Genomic DNA, 10,328 nt, shown 5'->3' with positions numbered 1-10,328 from the left:
CATTTTTTAAATGATGTTCCAGATCACTGAGTCAATTTTATGACCTGCTAACATGTTATATAATCCATGGTTAGCAAAGCACCATTTTAGGATCAGACAGAAGGAGAAAGAAAGAAAGACAAGGCAGCTTGATCAGAACTCCTGTCTTGCTGTCATCCCTCATGTCTCTTGTCCCTTCATTTTCACCCACCTAGATTAGGGGCCCTCATTGATGTCCTGCTGGTTTGGACATTTGGCACCCAATGATTGGGGCTCAAGCCTTTGACTGAGAAGGAACACCATCCTCCGGGAAGACTTAGCCAAGCAGAGCTTGCAATCGCCTTGGCAGACACGACCAAGAGACAGATCCAGGACGAGAGAGGGGACAACACACGGGAGAAGAGCAGCCGATTTGGATTCCAGAGAGACTAACCAAAACAATTTCTATAGACCAGAAAGAAGATGATTTGACTCAAATCTATAACAGCTGATATCCAGAGCTCCAGTGCCGACGAAGACAAAAATAAAACCAAACTACTGCTTCTATAATAGCTATCACAGTAAACTGTATAAACTGATGCATCAATGAATAATAACTCAACAAGTAATGCTCAATCAAGAAGTCAATTTACGTTGGGAGGAAATGGACATATTGATAGACTCCTCTGCTTTGAACTGCTTGCAGAACTTGCCTGGACTATGTATCACTTGTATGCATTGTGAACTATCTGTTGGTGCAGTGAATTGTGGTAGTGCTGGTGTATCTTTGCTGATGGTGTCACTGGTGATACAATTTTTCCAAAGGAGCCGTCAATTGGCTTGGTGTATGACATTTCTGTATCCTCCTCCCTTCTGCTAGTGATGGTCTAAAATTTGGGGGCCAACAAAGGTGAGGCAAAGAACCTCACCCCCCCTACTGGCACCAAGGCCAAATTTGGGGGCCAACAGAGGTGAGGCAAAGAACCTCATCCCCCCACTGTTGCATAGGCCTATCCACAAGTATGGCTGTATGCTGGACTGGTAGTCAGTGACAGGTATGATCCAATTGCATTGGTGTCAACCTAAGACAGGAGGCTGACGCCTAGAGGTCAGTTCATCCGATGACGGGTAAGAACCATATGTTGAATTGGACAACCTAACAGGCACGATCCCTAAGCCACATTGCTTGTTGTTTAATTAATCAGAAGGGGGGAGATCCTGAGAGCCATAGCCAAGTAGGACACATGGCATTTTTGCCAGAAGGAATGTTTGAGAAAGGTGACCCTTCTCAAGGACCAGGGTGGATCCGGGTTTAGGGCAGTTCCAGGTTTAGGGTGTGGGTCCTGCTGGGATTAGGGCATGCAGTTTCACAACCTATGCCCAGCAACTGCTGATAAGAGAGCTTCCCCATCCCCAGCATATAAATACCCCTGTGTGAACAATAAAAATTTGCAGCTTGATTAGAACTGATAGACCCAATCTGATCTTTTATTAAAATTGGGAGCCATCTTGCCACAAAGCGATTAAAAGATAATTTCGGCTTTACTATAAATTACTGCAAATTCTGAACCAGCTTGGAATGCCTGTCTGTGTCTTGAACTCACCCATGCCTGGCTCTCTGACCAGATAGCAGCCCTCTCTGAAACTTTAGTGACACCTCATAAATATTGGCCTTCCCTGGCCAGACAACGACCCTCTCTGAGGCTCTAATGGTCCTCATAAATTCTGATGTTGGGGCCAGCAAAAAATGTAAACTACCATTAGTGTGATGCTTGTCAGAGTTCTGTTATCTGTAACCCCCCTTTTGTGTAACTTGCTGGGCTATAAAGCTGGGCTGTCAGAAAGGTGGGGCTGCCGTTTTGTTCCCGACGTTTTGGGAGGGAAAGGCAGCCCGGCCAGTCGAAATAATAAGCTTGCTTTAATTTGATTTAAAAAAAAAAAAGAAAGAAAGAAAGACAAGAGGGGAATGGCAAGGGCAAAAGAAAGGAAGAACAGAGACAGGACAGGACAGAGTGGAGAAAGTGTTCATTGGGAGGTGGCAGAAAGTCTCACAGATGCCTGCCTGTTGTCCCTTCACAGAAACTTCACCCCACTCTATGTGCACTTAGCTCTGTCATTTCCATTGTATCCTGGGCTACTTGAACAAAAGGACAATATCCTCTCATCTAGCAGAGGAATTCTTAGGATCAATAAAGCCTTAGGGAATATCCTCCAGTTTAAAATATTCTCATTTTTCAAGAAAGGAAACTGACTCCCAAGAGTTAGCTGACCAGACAATGATTATTCACCACCAGGCACTGGGCACAGTTGAGATTTGCTCAAGGAGAGTCACAGGCATCCATTTTTATTTCTAAAGCAAAAGCAACTATGTCTATTTTGGAGAATTAATGGAAAGATTAATAAAATGTACAAGAACAAGTGTTTGCCACATCATAGAAGCTCAATAAATATCATCTGCTAGTATTATTGTTAATGGAAAAGAGTAACAAATAGCCTCAGGAGATCACTAGCCACTTTGAGCATGCTGTGATTATTACCTTTCCAGGGGGATTTAGCTGTGAATGTCTTCATCCTACACAAAATGGAAATCCTAATGGACACCCAGGGTGCTCTTAGAAATCAAAACAAAGGAAATACACCAGCAAAACAACTAATTCAAGCAATAGGCCTTAACAAATATTCATCTTGGTCATGCTAACATTTTTAATTTTTAATTTTAATGGATTGCTTTTATTCTCTCAATGATTTCACCCAGTGTTTTCAGGAAGACATCGCCCTCAGAGTAGCCAGAGTCTATGTGTCCAATAAATGTGAAGAGTGCTCTGTATAGATGGATAATGGCAGTGGGAAGGTTTATGATGATGACTACTCCAGAGCATTCTCTCCTCCCTCCTCAGACAATCTTTGAAATTCTTAGTTTGTAAATACAAATGTCTTAGAAAAATTAGTTTTGCGCTTAGTGTTTAGGATAATGAATGGTTGTTTTCCTTAAAAAGTGGAGTCTATTAATAAGTGAACTTGGTAGAAAGTTCAACATGTACTAATCAGGAAATAGTTTTTTGGTAAATTACAGATGTACAAGATCACGACAAAAACAATTTTGCTCCAAATCTGACTTTGCCCTTTGTGTCCACTAGATGGCAGAATGAAACTACTCTGGAAGTTGTTGGTGAGGCCCCAGTTCTCCCAAAAAGTTTTAAATGGCATCAACGTTTATAGCAGCACAATTCACAATAACTAAATTATGGAACCAACCTAGATGCCCTTCAATAGATGAATGAATAGGGAAACTTTGGTATATATACACAATGGAACATTATTCAGCATTAAAAGAGAATAAAATCATGGCATTGCAGGTAAATGGATGAAGTTGGAGAATGTAATGCTAAGTGAAGCAAGCCAATCCCCCAAAACAAAAGGCTGAATGTTTTCTTTGACATGAGGATGCTGACACAAATGGCGACTGGGGGGCTGGGGGGGTCATGGGAGGAATGAAAGAACTTTAGGGCAAAGGGGAGGGAGGGGAAAAGAGGAGGCAAAAGGGAGGAATGATGGTGGAATGAGTTAGACATCATTACCCTAAGTCTTATACATGGGGGGAAAAAAAAGATTTAAAATAGCCACTTCTAGCACATCAGGCTCATTTTGACTGAGAGAGCTGAAGTTTTCTTAATTTCTGATTCCCTGTCTTCAGGCCTGAGTAGTATCCACACCCTTTGGAGGGATTTGGATGGTACCATTGTGCTAACATGAATGAAAGTTCACTCTGAGCTGTGCTTACAACTGCATTTCATTTAATCCTCACAGAGAGACTATAAAGCGCCACCTTCACTTTGTAAAGAAAGTACAAAGCAAGAATTTGGGGCTGGGGATATAGCTCAGTGGTAGAGTACTTTCCTAACATGCATGATGCCCTGGGTTCAATCCCCAGCATTGCAAAACAATAATAATAATAATAATTCAAGACACATTGTGTTAAGATAACTTATCACAAGAGACATAATTAGATTTGAGCTTTGAGGTATAGGACCTCCTAACAGTTGTGCTGCTGCTTCTGCGGTAGCCATTTTGTGGGTGTTAAGGGCTAATTGCTACGTAATCTGCCCCTTTAGCACCTATATCTCTCTGAAATGATATAGATTACTAAACTGGATCCAGACCTTTTGCAAATTTTTGTCTGTGAGCCAGAGTTAAAACTTGTACATTTAGATTCCTGTATCTCTGAAGTATGTATTTCCTTTTTAAACCAGTCTAGGACCAAGAAGAATCAGAGTTAATAATAATCACCAAGAGGGACTTGGAAACTTTCTCATAAAATTTTTTTTAAAAGCACCTTGAAAGTAAGCTAAGAAAATCAATTATCAACATGAACTCTCAAAACATTTGATATTTCTTTTTTGTATCTCTTCTAAAAAAAAAAAAATTTGCATGTTTCATACAGAAGCTTATTTCGAACGGAAAGAAAAAAATCATTAATCATATTGAAGCCAATTTTAGTTTATTTTACATATATACACAATCTAGTCAGCAAGTATTAAAGGAATAAGTCCACCACACACATATGTGGGGAGCCGCTCTGAATGATTCATGCCTTTCATCCTGGAGCGGAGAGGCTTTGATTGGTCACTACATTGCGTAACCTGGACATTGCCCCAGTCTAAGAAGTTTGAGGGCGTGTCTTCACATGTAGGTGTGTTACCTCATGGATAGAGCTAAACTCACCTATTCCTTTGTAATACTACCCATTGCCCTGTTTGGGATAGAATGTTCCATGGAAATGCCCTTTGTGTGTCCCCTTGTCTTGCCTTTGCTTTGGGCGTAGACTTCCTAGATGTCAGTCAACCTGCTGACAGCAAAAATCATGAAGCTAGACTCAACCCCCTGAAACCTGATACCTTGCCTCATTTGAATGGCTTCTCCTCACTAAAAGGGTTCAGCATGTGCTCACTCTCTTTCTGTGGACCCTTAAGTCAGAGGAGCCAACACAGGACCCCAAAGAAAAACGTATCTCTATCTTGTGTGATTATTTCGTGCAGCCCAGTTCACCTGCAGTGACCCTGAGTGTTTAGTCAAGAAAAGCGACACACATAAAAATACTACAACTATGTATTTAAATGTACATTTGAGATTTGAGATTTCTCATCCCTTTCTCTCCACTTCTATCCCCAACATTTAGAAAAAGTTTCTGCAGTCCTATTTGCATGGTCCTGGCTTCTTCCCCTGCTTCTCCCACCTATCCTGCTGGGCTCCCTGCATACCTTGACTCTGGGTCCCTCCATGTCTCAATAGCTAGCTGCACTATTTCTGAGTCCAGCAATATCAGTGTGCCCAACAAATTGCCCATTTTTCTACCAAAAGAAGAGCGATAAGTCAACAATAAGGTTTGTGGGGGAAACCTCAGACATGGTGTCATCCTAGCTATAAGAATGACACTCCCTGTGAACATACCTTATAGTGGCTCCCTGTTGCCTACAATATAAAAGGCAAAGTTCTCAGTCTGATATTGATGCCTACCTCCCTCTCTTGATTTTTTCCCCCACTCTATTGATGAATCTCTCAAGCCAGGACTCAAATCACCACTGCATATGCTTGCTTGGAGGCAGCTCCATGGTCTTTGAAGGACCCTGGGGCACCTGGGCATGTGACCAAAGAATGTTGCCCAGTTGCTAGAACTGAACTGTGGCCTTGATTTCTGCCAGGACTGGGGCCTTGTCCTGTATCCCAACTGAGTGCTGCCTGCCCCTGTGGGCTTTCCCCACAGTCCCCTACCCCTCTCTCACAAGTGGTCATGCCACATATGAAGATGTCCCAAACCACAGGGCCTGCCTCCCTCCTCTGCCTCTCTAGCTGCAGGGCCTCATGTACTGGTTACAACTCTCCTCTTCCCTGCCCCAACCCTAGCTCACTCCATAACACCCTCTGGACATGATGCCCTTCTGCTGGGCTGTCTCCAATCCTTCACTGGCTCTCAGTGTCCTTCTCAGTCGTGTCCCCCAGGTACCTTATGCCTAAGAATCCCAAAGGATGAAAAGTGCTGTAGTGTGATAATATTTATATGTCAGAGCTTTGTGAAGTGCTTTGTGAAGCTTTGTATATATATGAAGACATATACAAGGTGCTGATGTTCTTAACATTCCTGAACTTGGAACTTGGGTACCACCCTTCTGCACTGCCCCTGGTGCTCATGAGTCTCTATCTTGCCCCTGAGAGTCTCATCTCCTCACAGGTCCTCAAGGACCTGCCTCCCACTCACTCACACAGTCCACTATGGGCCCTCTTCAAGTTCTTAGAGCCCTTATGACGTTACTCATGGTGACATTTCATTAGACCCTGTCTGGTGCTCCAGGCTCAGGAGATCTGGCTCAGCAGCAGACAAGTTGTGTGAAATTGACCCTCAATTTGCTGTGAAAGAAAGGAACTGGGACATCTGTGGGGCTTTTCAGTTCCAATGTTTTATTATGTAGGCATTTCTCCTTCTTATCTAAACCATATGCTTTTCATTCTGTCACCTACAGTATACTGCCAGGTTTGTTTGAGACCGTGTAAATGTGATTTGATATTGGAAACTGAATAGTGGATCTGTCCTACTGATATGGCAAAGTGACTTCACTTTTGATGCTCCTAATATATATTTTCACTCCTCATCTCATCACAACTGGATTAGTTTCTAGGAGAAGTTTAGAATATTGAGTAGTGTAGTAAAAGGTCATTTCCTTATTCTGTTTTGTGCTGCTGCAATAACAAAATACATATTCCCAAACAGAAAACTTAAGAGATTTTGATTCTGCAGGTCCAGACGAGGACTGGACAAACTTCTCAAGTAGTCCTGATGCAATAGCCCTAAACCATCCTTTAAGAAACATTACTTTAGGGAGTAAGGATTTTTAGAATAATCTAGAGAGCGGAATTTTATTCCTGGGTTAAACAAGTGATACTTTCTTTATTTGTGGGGAAAGGTTGATCGATATCCTTGAGGAATGGGCATGGGGACAGAGGAGTGCTGATCTTTGGTTTCTGTACAGAGCAGGTTGTACACTGCAGTAACTAGAACACTCATGCTTTTAGACTCATGTATAGCCTCTGTCTCTGCCACCATGGTTACTCTGTTCAGAAGTTTATTGTGCCAATATGAGGACAGCTGAGGGCAGAGGCTGACTGGCTGAGAACAACAGAAATCATTTTATTTAATTGGCTGATTAGTGCCTCCCCCACCAGGAATGCTGTCTGCTGGGCATTAATGCAGTTATAAAGATGTTCAGACCTCATTCTCACTGCCTTGGTCCACACACCTCTTCTCCAAACTCCTTCATTGCCATTCTTCCCATCCTTTCCCTATCACATCCCTGATGAACAGGCCAAGCTACTCAACCACCTCCTATGAGTCTCTATCTGCCATCACTTCTGCCTGATGCTTTGCCATTAAGAGGATATTCCCTCAGTGCAGTCCTGAGTTAGGCTGTAGTATAGCAACTGCCCATTTTTGCCTTGCACCCACATACCAACTGGATCATCCATGAATCAAATTTAGCATTTTCCTTCTCTGTCAGATGCTCATGAAGAATCTTCCATGCATTCTGTGGCAGGCTGACTCTGGACTCTAAGGTTGTCCCCATGACACTACCTCCAGCTATTCACACTGTGGATAATTCCCTCCCCTTCAGTGGTGGAAGAATGGAGAAGAAGGTAAACCAATGGGAAGTGAGGGAAAATGTGTGTTGTACAAGGTGAAAGCCTCCTTATCATCAAATGTTCCACACACATCCCTAAAAGAGGAGCACCAGCCTGTATGTAACAGGGTTGATGGGCTGCTTCTATAGGTGTACAGAAGTCAGGAGAATCTGGACATTTGAGATTGTCAAGTCCTCAATCCAAATAGCCTCCTTTCAAGTCTCAGTATCCTAGTTTTTTTTCCTCAATCAGGTCTTGACCTTGGTGTACCAGATTTTCTGGGTTTGAGAATTTAACCTTCTCTGGGGCACTGTCACTCATATAATTGTGTTTCCAAACACAATTTGGCTCAGATTTCTTTACCCTCTGGCTGCAGGATATGTGAATCATTTTATATGCTACTAAATAGGACCTCTGGCTTTCATATTTGATCTTATATTGGCAATTAATCACCCTCAGTCTTTCATTATCTTTAATGAATTAATCACACCCTTTCCAAATGACTATCACATTCCAAAGCTGTTACAATTACTATTTCCCCAAATCCCTGAGATCCTTCATCTGCTGCAAACCCTCCCACAGCACCACAATTCAGTTTGCCACTGATGAAAGTTTGAACAATTTCCACAGCATGCCAGGAACTGTCAGTGCTCCTCAACCACCAGTGATGGGGTTCTAGAGTTCACATACCAGTGGCTAGCAGGTAATATGGCTTCAAAATTCCAGTTTAAACCCTGTGTATTTGTTTGCAGGTGTGTGTGCACACTGTGGATCAAACTCAGGACCTTACATATGCTAAGCAACTACAGAGCCTTTTTCTAGAACTGCTTCTGGATTAAATCCCTTAGGAAACAGATATTGATATTTGCATGCATAATTTTTTATTTCCTGGTACTCTCAAAAACAAAACCTGAGAGGGCTGAAGGAAGCAGAAGTAGGCAGAAGAAACTGTTTGGTGATGCGGGTTGAAATAACCTGTATAAAGAGTACTGCCTTAAGAAAAAGGAGCTAAGCGCTTCTACCCCTCTAACTGGTCTTAGAAGGTGGGTTGCCCCCAGGGAAGATTGGCAACTCAGATAAAGTGGCTTAGTTTGGCTGAGGATAGTTGCTGGAGAATGATTCAGCTAAGAACTGTCAGTTGTCATACTCCCAGCAACTTAGGTAGTATCTCAGTCCTGAAAGGAGACACACCAGAGCATCCACTCCATCTGTACTCCCTGGTTTTAAAATGGTATTGTTAATCCTTCCCACTCCCAAAAAACCTTTTTTTTTTTTTCATTTACCACCTTAGTGCTTTCCTTTTCTAGTGACCCCATAAAACTTAATCCAGGTATGGTTCTATCTTGTCTGTTCCAAAGGGCAACATACTCAAAACCCTCTTTTACATTAAAAAACTTCACAAATTTCCACTTAATAGTAATGCAATAATAGTAACTGAATGAATATCTATTAAAAACAAATAATAAAAGCTATTATAAACTATGGACTGTTTTAAGCACCTGTGAATGTATTAATACAAAAGATGTATATTTATATAGGTAACTCTTGTTCTAATGACAATGCTTGGTGTGCACATAAATTTATGAACTCCCTAGACTAGGATATAGCCTATAGTTGTATACAAGAATAGAATGGTCACCTGAAGAAGCAAGTAGAGATTGAAATCTAGCCCAACCTCTTATTTACTAAGTTCACCCCATCAAAAGCTGAATGTGCCTGGAGGATGGTGGCACTTTTTCTAAACAAATTGCTGAAACAGGTTATCATTTTGTCACGAGCCATTCATGGGTTGCATGTGGGTCACCACAGATGGAAGTCTCCTAGAAAGAGACATCTGGTGTCTGGGAATAACCAGTGGACATTTCCTCTGGTCAACTGCCCAGGGACAATGTGAATCTCTATCCCACTCTGCTGTGGCCCACACAGCACCTGAGATGGGTGTGACCTGCCAAGATGTCAATCCACCTGCTGACTGCAAGATATCCCCAACAAAGACTCAGCTCTTGAAACCTTATCCTGGTCTTAGATGTACTCCTTAAATAAACTACCCGAGCCATTTTCCCTTTGTCTTGTTCCAGAACCCATGGGGACTAGATCTCTCAGGGGCTTTACATTAAGTAAATATATTTGTGTTTGTGTTTTGTTGCTAATTAATTATCTGAGATTGTTAGTTTTAGGGTGGCTTGGATTCCCCTGGGCAGAAAGAACCCTGCAAAGAGACACTGGCTATCGTTCCCACAGAAATCATTCAGCATTTTTTTTTCCTACTTAACCTAAAGTCACCCTTCTACCAACTCTGGACCTGCCCAGTGACTGATTACAAGCCCCAATTCTATAGTCAGGCAGGCAGTCCTACATGTGGATTCTATCTTTGCCACCTATTTGCTATTAACCTTTGATGTGATTTGAATGTTTGTTACCCCTGAGTCTACATGTTGAAATAATACCTCCAAAGATGATGATTTAAGACATGGGGGCTTAGGGAGGTGATTAGGTCATGAGGGTGAAGACCTCATGAATTGTTTAATCTTTTTGGTGTGTGTGTGTGTGGAGGGGATACCAGGGAGTGAACCCAGAGGAACTTAATCACTGAGCCTTATCCTCAGTCCTTTTTTGTATTTTATTTGGTGACAGGGTCTTCCTGAGTTGCTTAGGGCCTTACTAAGTTGCTCAGGCTGGCTTTCAACTTGGGATCCTCCTGC

The sequence above is a fragment of the Ictidomys tridecemlineatus genome, chromosome 3, assembly GCF_052094955.1.
Source record: "Ictidomys tridecemlineatus isolate mIctTri1 chromosome 3, mIctTri1.hap1, whole genome shotgun sequence".
Lineage (NCBI taxonomy): Eukaryota > Metazoa > Chordata > Mammalia > Rodentia > Sciuridae > Ictidomys > Ictidomys tridecemlineatus.
The sequence above is the reverse complement of the archived record's forward strand: the minus strand, read 5'-3'. Positions refer to the sequence as shown.